This window comes from Sorex araneus, chromosome 5 (assembly GCF_027595985.1).
Source record: "Sorex araneus isolate mSorAra2 chromosome 5, mSorAra2.pri, whole genome shotgun sequence".
NCBI classification, from domain to species: Eukaryota; Metazoa; Chordata; class Mammalia; order Eulipotyphla; family Soricidae; genus Sorex; species Sorex araneus.
In genome coordinates, this window is record NC_073306.1 from 195,498,440 (window position 1) to 195,520,999 (window position 22,560).

The 22,560-nt window shown below is 40.2% G+C and overlaps 1 protein-coding gene across 3 annotated transcripts in view; it reads left to right on the top strand.

The window, feature by feature from the left end:
- The window catches only part of SLC4A4 (solute carrier family 4 member 4), a 389,797-nt gene that overhangs the window by 85,516 nt on the left and 281,721 nt on the right, over nt 1-22,560 (top strand). The window lies entirely within an intron of this gene.

A 22,560-nucleotide genomic window follows, 5' to 3' on the forward strand; every position in this document is an offset into this window, starting at 1 on the left:
GAAATAAATGTTTATTTCTGGGGCTGCTCTGCTAGTACGGTGGTTTAGGTGCTTGCCTTGAACGCAGCCCGTCTGAGTTTGATCTACAAACAATATCCTGAGCATTGCCAGGAGTAATCTGGAAGCGCAGAGCCAGGAGTAAATCCTAAGCACAGTTGAGTGTGGCCTCCAAACTGACAATACAAAACAAAAAGAACAACGCAATGCTTGTTTTTGCATAGAAATAGATTCTACTGGGTCTGAGGGATAGTACAGCAGGTAGGGGCATTAGCTTTGCAGACGGCTGCTCCAGCTTTGATCCCACCACCCCATGTCATCCCCCAAGCCTGCCAGGAGTGATCCCTGAGCTCAGAATCTGGAGTCTACCATAGCACAGCCTTTGGTGTGCACCCCCCGCCCCCGCCCCAGATAAAACAAAAAGGTTCTCTTGAGACAGTAGTTAGAGGTGACAATTTTGTGTATCTGTAGAATGAATTGTAGGTGACATTTAAACTGGTTGTGGCTATTAAGAACAGAGGCCAGCAGGAGAGCCAAGAATACCCTCTGGCTCAAGTGACACCGGGGGCTGTGTAGGTGCATCTGCATGTTGCTTTTGTGGTGGTTGTGGAGATGTTAGCCTATATGGGCCGCTTTGTGGCTGAAGTAAGAATGAATATCTGTTGCAGAATGAAGCAGTACAAACACATGCTAATTTTAGGAGATCCACTAACAATAATTATGTAGTGTCATCTTTTTCTCTCTTTTTTTTCCCACTTCTGGGCCAGAACACCAAATTAAGATAAAAGTTTTGAGGAGAGTTTGGAGCTGGACCACTAAATTAAAATTTGAGGGTATTGGAATAAATGTAAAAGTTAAAGAATCAGAGGTAGGAGACTAGAGATATGCTTTCAGTGGGAATGATGGGGGTAAAAGGAGTCCTTCACGGAATGATTAAATTAATGGGGACTGTTTCAGGCAGAAACCCTTGAAATGTAGACAAAAAAGGTTGCAGCTAATAGTCTGGAAGAACAAAAGATAATACTCCTTCCCAAATAAATTACTACTGTTTATCTTGATTTTCTGTCTGTTTTGGCACTGCCTGAACCAAAGCCAGAAATTCTTGTGTGTGTGTGTGTGAGTGTGTGTGTGTGTGCACACATATACATGCACTTACTATGTGCTGTGTGATCTCTCTTTCTCTTCACATGTTACAAATCATTTCTCATGCAATTTAAGAACCAGAGTGTATCCCATTATTATAAGAACTAAAAAACAAAGAGATGCTCGCTTAGAGAAATGCGCCAATTTTAAAAAAAATAATAAGTTTTATGATTATCCAGGTCTTTTTTAAATTGAATTACTGTGAGATAGAGCATTACAAAATTGTTCATGATTGCTTTTCAATCATACAATAATCCAACACCCATCCCTCCACCAGTGTAATTTCCCAGCACCAGTGTCCCCAGTTTCCCTCCCACCCCTTCAAGCCACTCCTCCACCCCCTCCTGCCTCTATGGCAAGCACTTCTCTGCTCTCTCTTTCTCTTTCTCTCTGTCATTTTAGACATTACGGTTTGTGATACAGATGCTGAATGGTACCTACTTTCAACACTCACCAGTTCTTGTCCAGAGTGATAATTTCTGACTGGTATTGTCAAAATGGACCCTCCGCTATCTTAACTATCCTCCATCTCCCACATATTGAGGCTTGCAATGTTAAACAGATTATACTTTGGTCAGAAAAGTACTGATATTGTGTGACGACCACGCAAGGGCTGTTGCTTCCTGTGTCTTTGGAGGACTGGCTGGAGTGCAGAATAGAAGAGAAACGAAGCAATCCATTCTTGGGGGCCCCAGTCTCTCCTCCCCGAGAAGTACAGCCTTGTATTATATATTCAGTTTCTCATGGAATTCAGCAGACTTTTGTTCCATAATCATGAGGTAATTATTTATACATTTGTACTTTAGAGTTAATTTTCCTGGTCATCTGTAAGTTGTGCTTTAATCTATGCCTTTTACATATTTAATATGAGTCATCCAATTCAACAGGAAGGTTCCTTTAGAAATGATCACATTGACTGCTTATCATGGTAACTAGTCTATGAGATACAGTTCTACTTAAAAATTTGAATTGTTGCACCAAGATAGAGAAAGGTATTAATATTATTTTAGGGACTGAACTCAGGGCTTTGCACATGTTATCATGAAATTCTGATGGGAGGCCACACCAACTTGCTACACTATTGCTATCTTTTAAGGACAATCACACACAATTTCTGTGATTCTTGAATCCTGGATATTTGAGTTACTTATAGTACCAGAGTTTCTTGCCCCTTGTGCCTAGCTGTCTTCACCTCGTAGGGGGTGGGTTGAGTTTCCCCTTATGAGGTGGGTGGGTTGAGTTTCCTTCCCTTCCCCTCCCCAAGCAGAGCCCTGGCAGCTGAGGACCTCCAGAGCCCAGCCACAGTCATGTTCAAGGCCCCTCTACACACGTTTGGACGAGGCTCATGCATGAAAGAACCTGCAGAGGAACCCACGTGTGCGGGACCTGGGGCTGAGATCTCCAAGCCTGCTCGGATCGGGACTGGGCCTCTTCTACACAGATCCCCCATTTTCCAGTAGCTAGGCGACCACACCCAGAAACTTCCCCCTGACAACGTGTAATCCCATCAATGTCCAACATCCAGAGACTATAAAAGCAAGCTCCCCAAAGACATCTTATAGCCTAGTTCTCCCTCTCGGAGAACCTGGCAAGTTAACCGAGAGGTTCCTGCCTGCATGGGAGAGCCTGGCAAGCTCTCTCTGGCATATTCATATGCCCAAACCAATAACAATTATGGGTCTCATTCCCCTGACCCTGAAAGAGCCTCCAATGTGGCACCATTGGGTGGAACATTCATGTTGAAGGATGAGTAAAGAGAGGCTGCTAAAATCTCAGGGCTAGGATGAATGGAGACATTACTGAGACCGCTAGAGAAAATTGATCATCAGTGGGATGATGATGATGATGATGATGATGATGATGATGATGATGTTGATGATAGTACCATAGGCCAGATTACTACATGGGATTCATAGTACATCAGGTGATACAACTTTTGGAAAAATTTCACATTTAAATGGAGTAACTCAGTGGGATTTTTCTTTTCATTGCTGTCACCCCCACATGCTTTGATGACTTCTGGTTCTACTTTCAAATTATGTCTGAATCTGCCTATTCCTTGTAGGTTTTTATTTTTGGGGGTGCACATCCAGCAGTGCTCAATGGTTACACCTGGATCTGTGCTTAGTCATCACTCCCAATGTGGCATGGAGGACCACAAGGGATGCTGGAGATCAAACTCATGTCAGCTGCATGCAAGGCAAGCGCCCTGTCTACTATACTCTCTGGGCCCTACTCCCTTACAGTTTTTGCTTCCACATTTTGGTTCAGTTCTAGAACAACTGCAAACATTTTTATTTTTAGTTCTTTTGAAATATCTTGACATAGTGCATAGTATCTCACCATTCCTACTTGGTGTTTATTTTCTTCTTGATGCTTTTTCTTAGTTATATGGAATTTTCACTTCCTTTGTGTCCAAACCTTTTGTGCCTCAGCATCTTTGCACATGTAGGTCAGTTTTTCTGGAAAGGCCATCTCATCCTTGTTACATTTTTTTCCACCCCTTTATGTTTTAGCTTTTAAATTTTGTGACTTCAGGGAGAACCTTTCCTTATTTCTCTACCTCATACACATTCTATGGTGTTCCTTTTTTTTTTTTTTTACTTCTTAGCTCTTTTTCCCTTCAGGTACATATTTCAGCACACCAGCTGAGTTTTGTGAATTTACAGTTTCATTTTATGCTGCTACTATATTTCAAACATCCTGAAATCTAGGATCTAGTTTAGCTTGTCCTTGGCAACTAGCAAGTGCCTATAACTTAATATGTGCTTAATGAATATTTCAGAATAACTTAGAGAATAAATATTGCTAACCAAAGCATGATTTTATTCATTGACATTTCTCTCACATTATAGATGAACCTGCTTTTTTTTTTTTCAATCTTTGCATCTTAAATTTACTCATTCTTCTCCTTTTAGTCTTTGTTCTTCCAGACTATTAACTGTGATCTTTTAATTTTGGGGTCATACCCATAGTGTTCAGGGCTTTTTCCTGGCTTTGTGCTCAAGGATCACTCCTGGCAGTGCCAGTAACCCAGGTATGGCACGGGGGATTGAACCGGGTTCACCAATGGCAAGACAGATGCCTTATCCATTTTATTATCACTCTGGCTTCCGAAATATTTAATAATATACACTATTACATATTATTTAAATATATATCTTTCTATATGTCTATATCTATACATATGCATATTTATCTATACATGTATCTTTATGGGAGAGCCTGGCAAGCTCCCTGTGGCGTGTTCATATGCCAAAACCAATAATAATGATGAATCTCATTCCCCTGACTCCGAAAGAGCCTCCATTGTGGCACCGTTGGGAAGGACGAGTAAAGAGAGGCTTCTAAAATCTCAGGGCTAGGATGAATGGAGACGTTACTGAGACCGCTTGAGAAAATTGACGATCAATGGGATGATGATGATGATGATGCTGCTGCTGCTGATGATGATGATGATGCATCTTTATATTTCCCTCTTTCTTCTTCTTACCTTGCTATGTAAAATCTTGTACTAACTTTTCATTATCCCATTTTGAGAATTGCCTCAGTATTTTAACTGTTGCCAAATTGGTATTTTAGTCTGGGTAGATGATTCCTGAGTGTGCTGATTTGCTTGTATTCTGCAGCTGATGGGAGAAATTGACCCACAGGACTTATGGATTCATTATGCACACATCCGAATGCTCACTCTTCCACCGAGAACTTGGGCAGCTCGGCCTCAGAAGGCATATTAAAGAGGCAGAGAATTTAATAGTAAAGGGCACTTATAAGAAGCAGCCAAATATCTTCCAGTATTTAGGCACATCAGGAAGATGGCATAATTAGGGGGTTCATTTAGCTGATAACGGAGATGCTTTTCCTTTCCTCCCTGACTCTGGTATCAAAGCAGTGCTTCTACAAGTGCATGCATGTTTGGATTCTTTCATATTTGGAGTTCTGAGGCGGAAGCCAGTTGCATTTGTTCTCTCCCTCTGAGTGCCACGGCAACTCTGCATCCTCAGAGAGCCAATATTGCCTGTGTGGACAGAGGGAACGCGTCCCTAATGAAGGCAGAATAGGAAATTTGAGTGAGAAGTACATGCACAGAGCAGTAGGCAGCGAGGCTGGGGAAGAAAAGTGAAATGGAGGAGCAAGCAGTAGGAGAGACAAGGGAATGAGGAGGTGGTGTGGAGTGGGTGGTGGAGAGAAAAGTTAGATTGTGCTCTTTCTTAAAAATAATCCTTTTGCCTCCTCCACGGTGCACTTTTTTTTTTGTTCTAAGTTAGCAGCTGCCATCCTCTGAGGGTTGCCCAGAAAGTGGATGGGTGGGAAGGTGGTCCTGGATGAGAGGGGCGGTGGAAACAGGGTACCACAGCCATGAGACCTCTGTGCCTCTGCACTGATTTTGTTTGAATCCTAGGATATTCCTGGGAGAATCCCAAGCTGCTCAGGAACTGGGGAGGGACTCTGGAAGAAGTGTAAAATGGTTTTTAAAAAAAAATAAACCCCAAACCAAACACAGTTACAAACAGAACATCCTGTTCAGCATATTCTCTTGATCTGTAATATATTTCTTGACATTCCTGAGCATGCATCAGTGCTTGCTGGTGTTACCTGCCGCTCACATATGTCTTGCCCTTGTGGGACCTGATGTCTAGCTATGTGCATGCCCGCACTCATTCAGCTTGCTGATAGTCTGTGCTAGCTTTTTGGATGTGTACCAGAACTGGTGGATTTATGCTGGTGAACATTGTTCTATGGGCCTGTAACAATGGATGCCCGTTGGTGATCCAGTTATACTCAGGAAACTGAAGCAGAGAAATGGGCTGCCACCTTTGTTTGATGCTTCCGGATAAAAGAGTAGCTCAGCTTGGCCTCAGAGCCAAGAGTATTCGGTGTTTTGCATTTGACTTCCCATTTTCCCAGTGCACACCCCTCCTCTGACCTCATTCTTCCTGGTGCCTTTCTGCTTTTTTCTTAATTTTTTAAATGTTTTCAAGCAAGAGTTTTACTTTTCATGCAATAAAATAACATTTCTTCAAGTTTTCTACATGGCATTTGCCTATCCCCAGAATGAGTCAGTATGCAAGGAGAGAGGGGAGTTTGGAATGTGTGTGAAATGAGACAGATCCTGTCCCTTTAAAGATATAGAACAAAATCACTAAGAGAACTATGCTATCGCTTTCATCTTCTCCATTTTTTTAAATCTTATATAAGTAGGAAGATACTTTATCTTTGGGTCTTAGAACAAAGGCTTTTATATTAGGAAAAATGGAAAGCTTAAAGTTTGCTTCTGCAGAAGGGGCACTTGCAATTTCCTTGACTGTCACTGGCTAGTGTAGAAAAATGTTCTGGCCAGACTAGTTTCAACCCTTGGTCAGAGCAGCAGTGAAGCCGAGTACGGTATTGAGCCTCTCTGTTCTAGTTTCCTGTTCTGTGGAAGTGTTCGTGTGAACTTCATTCACATTACACAATGGCCTAGCAGTACTTTCAGCAATTATTATTTGAGGATCTGAAATCTTTTCTTAAGATCTTGCTTTCTTATTCTTCTTACTCAGGAAATAATGGTATAGACTGAAACTTTGTAAAGATTAGTTTCTTGGGGACACTAAGTATTACTCTTGCAGTTCCTCTGGTCGTTTCTTTGGAGATACCCATTCCTTATCCTTTGCTTTAATTGGCAGCGTGGTTTGTTGCTTCCAATAGCATCTTCGGAGAGCTCGTCCAAGTACAATCTGTTACCAGTGAGTTCCCGCCTAGATGCTGCTAGTGGGTGGAACCTTACCAAGGGAACAAGACTTTCAGGGGCAGAGGTGAGGTCTTGTATCCTGCACAGATTCTTGTGTGGAATACAGCCGCTAGCTTTGCTTATCTTGAATGCAGCCAGTAGTTGGAATCCCCAAGTCCAGTCCCCACAAGCGAATGGTTGGCTTGTTCTTTCATAAGAAATGCTCTTTTTGATCTTGATTTTTATTTCTCGGTGAGGTTAATCTGGTTACGGATGCCGGTAGGCTGGGACATTCAGCAGCTCGAGGGCAGTGCCATGGAGAAAGGAATCATGCTTTGGTATCCGTGGGTTTGGAGTGGCACTATTTTGGTTCTGCAACATTGTGTTTTGTGTGGTACAAATCATTGCTGTGGCAGAGGAATAATGAGGCCATGTCACGGTGTGTCTGGCTTCATTAACCCCGCAGTTTTGAAACACAGTTCTCTGGAAGTCACCTTAAACTGTCCGCCCAGGGGGCACTTGGGGAGGCAGTTAGTTTTTGTCTGACGATTCTGTTACAGTAGTCATGCCATTTTACCATGCCATGAGATCTTATGAGTAGTGTGTTTATGTGTGTCATGGGAGAGTTGATGTTGCTGCTATTTATAGTGACTCATATGTTCGGAAAGCCTCAGAGGGTTCCACTGTGCTTCAGATGCTAGGGAACGAGGGCTAAAAAGATTGTGACGCAGGGTGAAAAATGGAGCAGGGCTCTGAAGGTGGCAACCAGAACAGTGTGTAGAGTTTAGAGAAGTGAAGCATGTGACAGCCAGGTGAGGGGGGAACGGTCAGCCTGATACAGGCAGTTCCACCCAAGTGAAAGGCCGACACTTCCTATAGTTTGGGGTTCAGAAAGGAAGCTTGAGAGTGTTTTTGTCAGTATATGGGGATGAATGTAGTGTCTCTGTGTGTGTGTGTGTGTGTGTGTGTGTGTGTGTGTGTGTGTGTGTGATTGAAATTCAGTGAAGGAATGGCAGGGAATTTTTATTTTAAGTTTCTTTTTTAATTTTTTTTACTTTTTGGGTCACACCCGGCGATGCTCAGGGGTCACTCCTGGCTCTGCACTCAGGAATTACTCCTGGCGGTGCTAAGGGGACCATATGGGATGCTGGGAATCGAACCCGGGTCGGCTGCGTGCAAGGCAAACGCCCTACCCACTGTGCTATCGCTCCAGCCTCAAGTTTCTTTTTTTTTTTTTTAAATTGAGATGTACTTAACATGTAGTACTATATTAGTCTGACATATATAATGTAAGGTTAGATATCTTCACACGGCACAAAATGATCGTCACGTTATATCATCATCATATATAGTTACGTTTTTTTTCTTGGAATAAGAACTTTTACATCTCCTTTCTTAGAACTGTGAAATGTGCATTATAGTATTGTTCATTGTCTAAGTCCTCACTGTTCTCTATTGCAAGGCAGGGATCTTCTTGAGAGGCTATTGTGTTCAGGAAGTTTTTTATTTCCAATGAGATAATTAATAACCGATGATATGAGTTCTTAATCCAAGGGACTTTAGATTCAGGGCTTTATGGGCTTGAATTGTTGATGCAGAAGTAACCGGGATGAGGCACCATGGGGGGGACCATGGCTGCACTCTATAAATAAATCCTCTGGAATTCTTCCATGACCACAATCTGGAAGCAGGAATGTTGGGTTCTTTTAATAACTTTCCCATGGATGGAGAGTGTGACTTGATTTTTCCTCACACTTCATAGAGGTGTGATGAGCATAGAGTCCCCATTAGCCCAGCTACTATGTAGTAAACATAGCGGTTGTCCTTGATTTTCCCCAGTTGCTTCTGTCTACAGCCAGCCATTCACCGAGTACCACTGCGCTTTTCTTTCAGAGTACCTCTCGTATTTGTATGTGATCTTCCCTTTGAATTCCCGAGGCATCATGTTATCTGGATCTGCCTTGAAATGTAGGGGAGTTCATTCAGACAAGTTTGTTGGACCGCTGACAAGAAGTCTTAAAAAAAACCCAAACTACAAAATCTTTCTAGAATATTGTTCATACTGCAAAGCATGTTCTTACCTTGGGGTCCCTAAACATTTAAAAGGAAACTGAGAATGGATTGGAATTCCCTCTACTGTTTTCAATATTTGGAATAGTTTAATGAAGATGTCAAGTTTAATCAGTTTCCGTGGGATCTCTTTATGTTCATTTTACCGGTTCATAATACCAGTTCACAATGCCTTTCCCAGTAATTTTAATTCTGATTATAGGGGCTACCCCTGACGGTGCTTGGGGGCTACCAGGGCTATGCCTGGGGGTGCTGGAGCTGAGAGGGGTTGGGCTTGCTTTGCCCAGGACCAGACATGGGGCTTTACATGCTAGGTATGTGCTCTTGCCACCTGAGCCTCACTTGTATTCTATGCCTCACTTGTCCAGTTTTTGAACTCCTGGTGCAAATGTTATCGATTTAATATAGTATGGTTCATAGAACACCAGGATTTCCAGTCCTGACATACATCTTGTTTTGAGATGTGTATCTTCTCTAGAACCTTAGGGTGGGATCCGTGTCTCATGCTTATTTTGAATTATCTGAAATAGCATAGACTTTGAATGCTTAAATAGGGTATCTCAAAACAAGTAGTTTAAAAAACTCTGGTTCTTTGAGATAATAAAAAAAGGTCATACGTGAATTTGCTATTGATAGTTTACTTGGTTTTAAAAAACTATCTGTGTCCTAACCTAAATCTTAGTGAAAGGCAATTAAAATAAAAATCACCAGAGTTGTCTATTAGGATAAGTTGAGTATACTGAAATGGAAATAAAGACAGCCAGAAAAAATTATTTTTTCTTGTGCTGTGTAGCTCTAAAACTTTGTTTTGCCATGATTAATTTATATTTAAGTAAAATAAAATTGTCCATGTTTTCAAAACAAAAATAAAAGTGTTACCCCGATTTTTTTCTCATGGGAAAATATTGAAATGTGTGAAAATATGCAGGTCAATGTAAGACTACAAAATATTTTTTAGGATGGCATTTCTTTTAAGGACATACACAGAGTTGAGTTGGAATAAGTGTGTCTCTGTATGACTATTTAGGATTTTTAGTCATCTATATAAATAAGAATAGTGTAGAAAAGAGGCTACTTACATTGAAATTTGTTAATTACTGAGTGTGTCATTAAGATTGTTTGTAGTGTGTATATAGCTCTCTTAAGAGTGGTTTATGTTTATGTCTCTAGGATAAATTTTATTTTAGAGATATGAACCTTGATGAACTTGTATTTTTTTGTAGAAGTATAATCTAACAATTTAAAAATAAGCACACCTTTGATAATTTCATTCTTTTTATGCTTGTCAATTAAGTAGACAGACTTCTATTTTTAAAAGTTTATTAATGATTTATTTGGGGGATTTGGGACCTCATTCTGCAGTGCTCAAGGGTTATTCCTGGCTCTGTGCCCAGAAAGGACCCCCTTGCAGTGCTTGGGGGATTACATGTGGTGCCTAAGATTCAAACCAGTGTCTGTGGGATGCTAGGCAGATGCCTTAATGCCTTTACTATCTTTCTGGCCAGAATTCTATTTTCCAACTGGAGCAGTAGCCAGGGGTAGGGCATTTGCGTTGCACACAGCCGACTCCGGTTCAATTCCTTTGTCCCCCTTGGAGATCCCGGCAAGCTACCGGAGTATCCCACCCACACGACAGAGCCTGGCAAGCTACCCATGGCGTATTTGATATGCCAAAAAACAGTAACAACAAGTCTCACATTGGAGTCATTACTGGTGCCTGCTTGAGCAAATCGATGAACAATGGATGGCAGTGCTACAGTGCTACAGTGCTTTTAAAAAAAATGCAATACGTATTCAATACTCAGAATCCAGAGTGCTAACCATTACATAATGGAATGGTACTTGATACTCATAGTTAGACAACACTTCCTGTGCTGGTTTTATCATGATCCAGTGATGTGTATTAAAATGATCTTCTGTCATTTACCAAAATTTTACCACAAAAGTCATGCAGTTTTAAAATAGTCACACTTAATTGGTTCTGCTTTACTTTTGAGGATTTGGTAAAGAATAATTTAGGTATAATGAAAAATGTGACAGCTGAATGCAGATTTACAATAAACATGTGCATCATATAGCTAATTGTGTTCATTCAAAACTGAAGTTGTTTTCAGCAAGAAATAGGGTGATTTCTGTTACAAAGGCATGGGAATCGTAATTTACATAACTAAAAATTCTCTGCAGATTCACCCAGTTTCCAGACACATGTATGGACAATTGTAAAATCCTAGGTCAATTTTTTACTTGGATCTCCCAGAGTGTACTATTGCTCCAGTCTCTTGGATTTTTTTTTTTAAATTGACACCCTCAAACAACTATTACTTTTTGGGGCTGGAGCAATAGCACAGCGGGTAGGGCGTTTGCCTTGCACGCAGCCGACCCGGGTTCTAATCCCAGCATCCCATATGGTCCCCTGAGCACCGCCAGGGGTAATTCCTGAGTGAAGAGCCAGGAGTAACCCCTGTGCATCGCCGGGTGTGACCCAAAAACCAAAAAAAAAAAAAAACCCAAAAAATCAACTATTACTTTTCCTTATTATCATTACTATAACTTTTTCTTATTATTATCCTCTAATTTTTAAATATAGATTTTAAACAGAAAATATTCTTTCTGGTTAAGAAGTGAAGGCAGACATTTAATATACATAAATCATAATCAGAATTTCTGAAACGTGTGTGCATGAAAGTGTGACTAAAGGAAACTTTTCTGAGCCATTGTCTGTAAGCAGAAACTTTATAGACTTATATATCCCTCTCCCCCCCCCAACTCTGGAAATCTATCTGTGTAACTTTCTCTTTAAACCTATTTTAGCCTCTTATTTTATGTTTCTTGCATTTGTAAAAACATCAAAGTTTTTCTGCAATAGGATAAACTTGAAGATCTTTTTTGCATATTCATATATTTTTGCATACAAACAAAAGTGCAGAAATGCTTTTCTTGTCTGGCAGGTGGGGTAATGTCCTGTTTTTATCAGTGAAATTGAGAGCTTTATTTTAAACAGAAGACTCATTACAAGTTTATGAGAAAAAGAAATCATTCAAGGGCAGTCCATAAGAAAAGCAAAAAACAAGCTCTGGAGAATGTATTTATTTTTAACTAGCAATTGAGTTTTTAAAAGGGCATTGAATTATACTTTGAGCGTTTGTGTGTATGAAGAGGAAATGTGTATGAATGATTCTGAAGGTAAGATGAAAGAGAGTAAGGAGATGACGACTTTTGAGAGGAAGTGGAGAGGACTGATTTTTTTTTTTATTATTATTGTTGAATCACTGTGAGATACAGTTACAACTTTCATGTTTGAGTTTCAATCATACAATGGTCAAACACGCATTCCTCCACCAGTGCACATTCTCCACCACCAATGTTCCCAGTATATCCCCGATTTCCAGCCCTCCCCCTGCCTCGATGGCAGACAATTTCCCCCATACTCTCTCTCTACTTTTGGGTATTATGGTCTGCAATACAGATACTGAGAGGTTATCATGTTTGGTCCTTTATGAGGACTGATTTTTTTAAGGAGACAGTGATACCAATGAACAGAAATATCACTGGGTCCCCATTCGTTACAATGGTCCATTTTTCCTGTTTGGTTCTTCTCAACCAATCTGGGCATCTTGATGAGCTTTTATCTCTAAGTCCTTAGAGGTATTTTTATTTTTTATTTTGGTCATTATCATCAAATTGTTACAGTTATTCTTTAATTTACTTATTTACATATACCATTTTGTATTGCTTTTTGAGTCATTTTATAACATCTTTCTTTTATGAGGAACCCTATAGTCTTGTCTTTTAGCCCTACTAGTTCTTTTGTTAATAGTTATTTTTAAAAGGCACTAGAATGTCATACAACAAGAAACCTCAGTATTCAGAAAAATCCTTTCATCATCTAGTCTTTTAGCAGGTCATTTAATCTAACTCTGCAGTTCTGTCTATTTATCATTTTATAAGAGATTCTTCAAATCCCTGAATTTGTTCATCCTCAAACAAAGCTAGAGGAAGGTCCATACTTTTTTTCACTAAGAGGCTGTGGTAAGTGTGCACACCAAATCCAGGACTGCCCCCTTAGTAATCTGCTTGATGACAGTGAAAATTCACAGTGAGGCAATGGGACTTTTTTGGAAGACAGCTGGGTTGAGGAGAATTTTGGTGAGCAATGAACTGTTCTTTAATTGAAACCACTGGAAGTGGTTAGTAGTTTATTTTAAAAACACCATATGTTAGTTCATTCCTATATACTGTGACAATCATAGTTTAATCAAAAGCTGCTTGTGACATTTCTGTTTAGTGCTCATAAAAGAGTGACTTGCTTTCTTAAAATTCTGAACTCAGTGCCAAATGCCAGCACATTCACAATTACGGTTTGGCTTCTAGGCAATTGTGTGGCGTTTTGAGTATGGGGTAGGTTTTTATTTAGTTTTGTCACTTTCACTAATTTGTCATTTTCTTAAATAAAAAAACATTTTCTCGGCCTTTTGTTTGGTAAACAGTGACTTTTACTTCTTTCTCTTTGGTTCCCCTGAGAGGAAATAAGCAAATGTAATTGCTTTTTGACCCTCCTATTTTGGCCAGAAAGTTAAGCTAACACATGATCTCATTGAGACATGATCTATTTGTATGAACCATAAGCGTGTAAGCTTGTCATCATCCTTTATAGCAATGGGGTAGGCACCCTGCTGGCTCCCAGAGCAGGGCGAGGAAAGAGAAGCAGCTGCACCTCTGCACTTTCAATGCAGTGCAAGCCAATTTCATTCATTTCGGTTCATTCCATTTTCCACCACTGGAGTAAATTATTATTATTATTATTATTATTATTATTATTATTATTATTATTATTTTTGCTTTTTGGGTCACACCCAGTGATGCACAGGGATTACTCTTGGCTCTGCACTCTCCTGGCGGTGCTCAGGGGACCATATGGGATGCTGGGAATCGAACCCGGGTCGGCCACGTGCAAGGCAAATGCCCTACCCACTGTGCTGTGGCTACAGCCCCCAGTGTAAGTATTTCTGAATAATTTTCCCCAGCACAGTCTTGGGCACTGAGTCTGCAAAGATGAAAACTTCCTAAGAAATTGATAATTATGTGGGAAAATGACACAGATCAGACAAATATAAGAGGATGTGTAATTGGTGTAATGGAATGATACACAGAGTATTATGAGAGCATAAAGGAGTTTGGCTGGGAGTGTTGGAGAAGGTCTCATAGAACAAGAAACAGGAACATTTGGTTGACCCTGGGAGATAAAGTATGTGAGACAGATGTGAGATGTTCTATCTACCTCACCCAGGTGTAGACCAACACAGACGGGCAAGTGGAGACTTTCCTACTGAGACATTCCCTCCCCACTTTAGAAGAAGAATCTCCTCATATTCATGAAACTTTGTTTGAAGAGCCTGCTCAGCAGTCTGCCTGATATCCTTTATTCTCTTTTTTATTCTCGGAGTCCTGATTTTGTTTATGACAACAGTACAAAATAAAAATCTTAATTTTTTCCATTTCTTTTGCAGTGAGATGTGGCTCCATAAGCGTAGTTCTGATCTGAGATATAAACTTGAGTGCTCTGGGTGGTTCTGGGAAGAAATGCTTCTTTTGTGCTGGAGAAGGATGGATGACATGCATTTTAATGTGTATGAATGGATGAATATTTGAGTTTCTAAATTTTGTAAATAGTAAAAATTATAAATAATATAAATAATATCAGAAGGCTATAATAAATGTAGCAAATTATGCCTAATAAAATATAAATAATTTAAATGTGTTTTTATTTCTAGGAATATCTGACATCTCTTTATTATCACTGGTGAGACTGAGTAATCAATCTCTTACATTTTGTAGGTTGCTCTATTTGTATTTTTATCCATATTTTCTCATTTCCTTATAGTAGAGGGTCTTGAGAAATAATAAATGAGAATATCTGGGTATATATATGGGGACTTAAATTTCATTGTTATATATGTTTCCTGAAGACAAACTTCAGTTTATCTGTTCTGTAGGCACTAAAAATAGAATCTAATTTCGCTCACCAAGGACTTATGAGATGAATAACTTCTGCTTCATGGTTGGTCACACGGAAGCTCACCAAGGTGAAGACCTCACCTGACATGATGTGGTTAGCGTGTGGATTGCTGGGACACCAGGATCTTTCCGATGCCAAAGGCTGTTAGCCATTGCATAGCCATTGTGCTAGGGGGGTTATAAAAAAGATTAGAGCAGGAATTTTTTTTTACAGCTTCAAGTTAGAGTGAATGGAATATGAAAGATATTGTATGCACCCCAATTCACTAATGTTAATATAAAATTCTTCATTTCCTTTTTCTGAACTGCAAAGTGATAAAGAGATTAAGCAAAATTGATAAATACTCCTTTCACTTTCTCCCTTGACATTCTACATGTTTAACCTAGGCATATTAGCTTAGAAATGAAAGTAATATTTTTCCAAGGTTTTTAAAAGAATTTGCATCAAGTGTAAAAAGCAAATGATAAAACTGGCTAGGTGGAATGATTAGTATGAATGGAATTTTGTATGGACATTTAATTTTCCTTTGTAATATCAGTATGTTATCTTTAAAATATGTTATCTCTTTACTAATCCATTTACCAGTAAACTAATCATTTATTTTTTTTCTTGTATCCTTTGTTTTAAATTTTAAAGCTCTGAAATTCGATCAGTTATTTTAATTGTTCCTTAGAGCCATATTTTGAAATATTTTGGTAATTTAATTTGCAGGTGACTTTACTATGAAATATCTCAGTTTCCTATTTTGGATGATCTTAATCTTCCAATTTATTCCTCTGAGCAAATGAAATAATGGAAACGTTATTCAGTACGAGAATCTTAGGGAGAAGTGTTTCCCAGCACTAGTCAGTATCAGGAAGGATGAGACGCCTTATTCTTTCATCCATCCTTTCATTCAGACTATTTGTTGAACAACTACTATGTACCATGTTAAAATATTAGATCCTGGAGCATGATAGCAAAAATTCAAGACGTTCACTGCCCCTAGAGAGCTTTCATTCCCCTGACCCGGAAAAGACCCTCCAATCGTTGGGAAAAACGAGTAAGGAGAGGCTGCAAAATCTCAGGTCTGGGATGAATGAAGACGTTACTGGTGCCTACTCTAGTAAATTGATGAGTAGTGGGATATCAGTGATAGATACAGTGATTCAGAGAGCTTATACCGCTGGGAGAAACACTAATTAAGAACCTATACCAATAAATGTTCAGGTGCCCCTGTGCTAAGTGCCATGCTGGTGTGAGGCCCATGATGGTTGAAATTGGACTAAATAGGGGAACTAGATATAATTAGGGTAATTAGGGGGCCAGGAAATCACCTTCATTCTTTTTTTTTGCTTTTTGGGGTCACATCCAGGGGTTATTCCAGGACTCAGGAATTACTCCTGGCGGTGCTCAGGGGACCATATGGGATGCCTGGAATTGAACCCGGGTCAGCCACGTGTGAGGCAAATGCCCTACCTGCTGTCCCATCACTCCAGACCCCTCACCTTCATTCTTATGAAGAAATTGTACTTGATTTGAGATGTGAGGAATGAGAAAGGAAAAATTCGGCCAAGACAAAAGAGACCACTGCAGGCAGGTTGAGGCACAAAATGACAATGGGCTAGAAAGAAACATTGTGGCTGTGGTGAGAAAAAGTTCCATTTGAAAAATGATCTCAACTTTTCTACAGCTAATATCTGACAAAATGAAATGTGCTGCTGTCAGTGGCCATGTAGGAAACCCATCGGCTTTCAGAATCTCAGTTTAGGTAGAATATTTGCTTTATGACTCTGTGTCCTCCCTCCTCTTCATTTGTTTATTTACAGAATAATCTCCAACTTCTTTTAAAAATCTTTTTAAACCTTCCTTTCTGCAAATAGTACTGTACTATTTTTTTAAAAAAAAAGCATGTCTTTTTGAGTCACTGGTGAATCCCAGCAGCAGCTTTTGGCATTGTGAGGAGAGGGGAATTCTTACCATCTCTCGTGCCTTGATGATGGTCTGTTTTGGCACAGTGCTCTCCTGGCAGTCAAAATCATCCCCCGAGGATCCCAGTTGTATAGTTTAGAAGGGCAGAGGCCCAGGCCTTTCTGGGTGAATGTTTCAGGAGAACTTTTAATCATACACAGGTCTTTCTGTGAGTCACATGATGTGAAGGGGAAGGGGATCAAGTAACGGGGTCAAGAGGACAGGAGACCTCAGGCTGGCCTCTGCTTACTGAATGGCTCCCTTCAGAAAGGACTTGACATACACTTCTAAAGTGTGGCGTGGTTTCTTACCATGACATTTATGCTGTGGTTTTGCTTTCTTGGCTTATTTGATTAAAACCCGGGGAAGAGGAGTTATTTCTGATGCAAAGTGAGATTTTGGTATTGCTGGGGGGAATTTTGAAACCTTATATATTAAGTGTATCCGTGCGCCTTTTCTCACTCTGCTTTTGAAGTCTCCCATAAAAAAAAGTATGTTTTTCCTGAAGCCAAATGAGAAAACATTTCAAGAGAACCTGGTTGACTGTAGCAAAGTATGTGTGTGTGTGTGTGTGTGTGTGTATTTATATATATATACATATATACACACATAAATATATATGTACATATGTATATTAATGGTACATTAAAATATTTTCACACTTTGCTAATTAAGCCTTATCCTTTTCTCCAAATTGTACTTTTCTGTCAGAGTTAATGTAGACAGCAGTGAAGGTTCTCCTTTAATACTTCCTCATGGAAAGTTTAAGGGTCATTTAGGGCGTTGATCTAGCTGTTTACTGTATGTTGCAAACCATTTTATTTGTACAGTGCTTTATAAATTGTAGGGACTTTTGTACATAGCGTATAATTGTCTCACAATAGTAGGTGTTTTGTGTGTATGTGTGTGTGGGGGGGTTATTTTTTGGCCATACCCAGAGGTAGTCAGGGCATATTCCTGGCTCTGCATTGAGGGATCATTCCTGGTGGGGCTCAGGGGACCCTATGGGATGACAGGGATCGAGCCTGGTTGGCCACATGTGGGGAAAGCTCTCTACTCACTGTACTACCATTTTGGCCCTGAGCTATAGCCTTTAATGCAATTAGCATAAGCTTTATTCTTGTGTTAGAAATAGGAGCCAGAGATTCTCTCTCTCTTTTTTTTTTTTTTTGCTTTTTGGGTCACACCTGGCAATGCACAGGGGTTGCTCCTGGCTTTGCACTCAGGAATTACACCTGGCAGTGCTCAGGGGACCATATGGGATGCTGGGAATCGAACCCGGTCGGCCTCATGCAAGGCAAACACCCTACGCCCTGTGCTATCTCTTCAGCCCTAGAGATTCTCACAGGAGCAACTTCCTGAGTTTAGTTATTGTGTACTGGAGAAGTTAGGATTAGGACAAGCTCCCTGAACTGTATCATGAAGCTGTAATAGTGTAGTGGTTGGGCTAAAAATGAAGAGCATTTGACTGGGTATGATCAAATCCTGGAGGATTCCATTATTCATTTCTCCCAAGCTTGGTGTATTCAAAATTAGAAAATTACAGCTATGAATAGTTGTTTTCTACTTGATTGGTTTAAAGTCAACCGAATCCCAGAGAAAACTCCTTTTAAAGTGTGTTGCCTTGGAAATGGATGTGCAGAGCAATATAATAGCTTTTGCTGCATTTGAAACTCCAGCAGTTGAGGTGACAGTTGTGTCTTTCTGCAGGGTGTGGCAGAGTCTGAATGGGCTTTTCCCATCGCTCATCAGCCTGGCCGGTGTTGCTTTTATTATAGCAGTCACTCATTTTAGTGTATTTTTTTTTCTCTTTCTGTTCAGATTCCTAATATTCAAATAATTCCCTTCTTTTTTGTGTATTGCTTGCTTGTCCTGCAGTGCAAGTGCTTGTTAGGAAATGGATGTTCATTTGAGAAGGAACATATGACATTTATCAGAGATGTCACCTCTGTGGGGCTGGAGCAATAGCACAGCTGGTAGGGCGTTTGCCTTGCACACTGCTAACCCGGGTTCAGTTCATCCATCCCTCTCGGAGAGCCCGGCAAGCTACCAAGAGTATCCTGCATGCACGGTAGATCCTGGCAAGCTCCCCGTGGCATATTTGATATGCCAAAAACAGTAACAAGTCTCACAACGGAGATGTTACTGGTGCCCATTCGAGCAAATCAATGGATGACAGTGCTACAGTCACCTCTGTGATTCTGTTTCTCCCCACAAAACCCTCGTGAGAAACCTTATGTCCATTTTAAATTCACTGATTTTACAGATGAAGAAAAAGAAGATTGACGAGATCAGTGTTGCATGGTGGTTCAGATCATGATTTGGAGTCAGATTCCAGTATGCCTCACCTACCAACTCTTTGAGGTGGCCAAGTTACTGTTCTCTCTCAGTTCTTGTCATCTATAAAATAAGATAAGAATGTAATGATGTCCTTGGATTTCTGTGAAGGTTAAATGTGTTATCAAGCTGTTATAGGACACTGGTCTATAATAAAACTGAGTATATAGTAGGCATTATTATTAAGTGACTGGATCACATTCACACATAAAGGAGGAGTTGGGACTCGAACCTCCATCTCCTATTATTTTTCAACTCCACCTCTTACAATTTTTTCCAAAATAACACCTGTAGCCATTTCCTTCTTTCTCTCCATAGGCTAACACCTAAGTTGCTAATTAAAGAGATGAAGTTTTTGGAATAAAGGACTTGGAGATGCTGTGAAAGCACTTGAACTTTTGGAATAAGTTGGGAAGTTATTCTAAAATGAAGAACTTCTTTCCTCCCTATTATTAAGAACCACTTGGTTCTAGCCCAACAAGCTTCTGGGGAACACACCAGGGTCTCATGTTCGTTGTTTTCTGAGCAACTTCGCTTAGATTTACGACCAGGCAGCACACGGCTTGCAAGCTTCCCTAACCTGGCCGTTCCCTTCATACCTAACATGCCTCTTGGTTTCCTGGGAGCCCTCCTGCAGTTGTTGCGTGAACCTTACATGGCCACCACCAGGAGCCCCTTTATTTCCCACACATCTTCCGTGCTTGCCTGCAGGGGTCCTCAGTGCTGCACCGTAATCTTCATGTCCGAGCACCCCTTCACTGCTGTGGACAGTCGCCCTTCGCGGATCACACAAATATTCATACCTGGCATCGCTTAGCTTACAAAGCACACTGGTATGCATGAATAATTGGGAGAGATATTTAGAGATTATTATGCCGATTTGACATGTGAGAAAATATAGACCCCTCCCAGCCCCAAACTTAACTGGGTTGTCTTGTGGGGGTGGAAACAGGGGTGAGTAATAACGTTCTACGTCTGGGGCACATTTTGTAATACTTAAGGGCACACGTTCCTCTTGAGTTAAATTAATAAGTTATTAATGAATAACTTATCATATTCTCCAAAAAGATTCAAGGGCCTTGTAATGATCATATATAGGTGAAAATCGATCTCAAACCTTGGCAGAACAATTTGCAGAACCATTAGGACCAATATTGTTACTCAATTTGAATTGAACTTGTCTCTGAGCTTCCTGGTAGCCAAGATAAAAAGGGAAACACAATCGTTTACATGCTTCTTATCAGAAAGGGAAAGCATGCTAAAGGGAAGTAAGATTTTAGTAGGACTATATTCCAAAAGAATATTTTACCTGAGACTGTAGATAAGGGGCAATAAGAATAATTGAGATATATTCTCCCAAACAAATTTTTATAGCTGTTGAATAAGGTAGGCACGTATTGCAAGGGGGCTAACATGGTTGGGTGCCTGCTCTGTGTCAGACACTATACTGGGGACTTGGCTTACTTTATTTTATTTAACCCTCATAAACATTTAATTATTACAACCAGCATTTAAGGATATTACTGTTCTTATTTAATGATAAGCTAGCTCCATCTCAGAAATTTATATAACTTCCTCAAGGCCAGGTAGCTAGTAAGGAGTAAAACTGCTTGCTGTTCAGATCTTATATGAGTTTAGCGCCCTGCTCTTTCTGTACCATCATGCCGTCACGATGCCTTAATCAGTTCAGCTCTCTAGAAGCAGGCACGTTGTCTTTTTGTGGTTCTGCATTTTCTGGAGATGTGTTTTCAGAGGACCCCCAGTGGAGGATCACTCCTAGGGGTGTTCTGAGGACCATGTGCGGTTCTGGGATGGAACCAGAGCTGGCCATGTGCAGGACAAGCCTCTGACCTCCTGTGGTGTCTTTCCCTCCCTAGAGAATCATTTTCTGTAAACATCATTTCTGTCGTCCAGGCTCTGGAAGGAAGAGGAGAGTAGAAGAGCTCGTATTTGGTTGCCGCTTAAGAGTTATTTCCCCAAACTAGGAACAATGGTTATTTCTTGTGAAATGCTAGGCTAGTTACAAGTATTATCTTCCTTGGCTTTTTTCAGGTTCCATTAGTCGTTCCATTTTGCAGACAAGGAAAGTGAAACTTGCTGAAATGAATGAAATGGCTCGTAAAGGGCCCTATAGCTGCTCCGGGGTGAGGTTCGAATATAGACATTTCTAACTGAAATGCATGCATGTGTTAAGCAAAGGGTAAAGTTATTCCTTTCTTGAAAAAAAAAAATCCTCCTCTAATCTGGAAGGAAGATCATCTCACCTGAGCTGGAGATAGACTGTAATGATAGCCCAGGCAAATCTGAATTTTCCTTGATAGGAGTTGGGTCAGGTTTAGTACATGCCTTAGTGTTGGCTTGCTGAGTGCCAGATCAGAGCATTCATCAAAGTCGTGAGTAATAAGACTTGACATGCAAAAAATTCAAAGCTGTTCCCACTGATGTTCATAATCAAGAGAAACCTTGAAAATATTTCAGTGGGTTTTCTTTTAGAGTCTCTAAGAAACACCCCAGCTCGCATGAGGTACCGGTTTATAGGAGTGTCAAGAAGTTATCTGGGCAAGTTTAGTTTTGTAGAATGTTTTCAAAAGTGATTTTTTTTCATAGAACAGTTAAAATAGAATTTTGTCATTTGTTTTGGGGTTTCACTTGGCAGTGCTCAGGGACTACTCATGGCTTTATGCTCAGGGCATATTTGGGGTTAGGCGTCAAAGATGGGCCATCTACATATCAAGCTTGCACACCGGCCCTCGGAGTTATCTCCCTTGCCTGGAATTTGGCTGTTTTGATAGTCCTCCAGTACATCATCTCTTATGTGAGTGAAGTTACTCCCATTCTGTGACTTTTCTAACAGTAATAACTACTACATCTGTCACCACCACAGTAAGAATAGTAACATCTACCGAGTGCTTGATAAATAGTAGCTCCTTTAATTCCCATAACAAGCCTATGAGGGTGGTATAATCATTGCCTCCTTTTTATAGCTGATGAAATGTAGAAAGGTAAGTCACCCGAAGAACAGAGATGGTATGTGCTTTGCTCGCTGCTTTCGTCTGCTCTCTGTATACTGTGGATTAAGAAAAAAGATGCTTATAAGGCTTTCTTCTTTCCTCTGTTGTGGGTGTACATGCAACCAGTTCATCAGCAAGTGATTTTAAATCCCTAAAGATAGAAATGAAAAAATAATGGGGTCAGGGATCCTTTAAAAAAGCATAAAATTGGTACTTTCTTTGGTATTTTCCTGCCTAATTTTATAGTGGGACTAGTACTCACTGTGAGTCTGAGTTTTAATACATACAATAAAAAGCTGATTATAAACCAGAAAGGATATCTTATG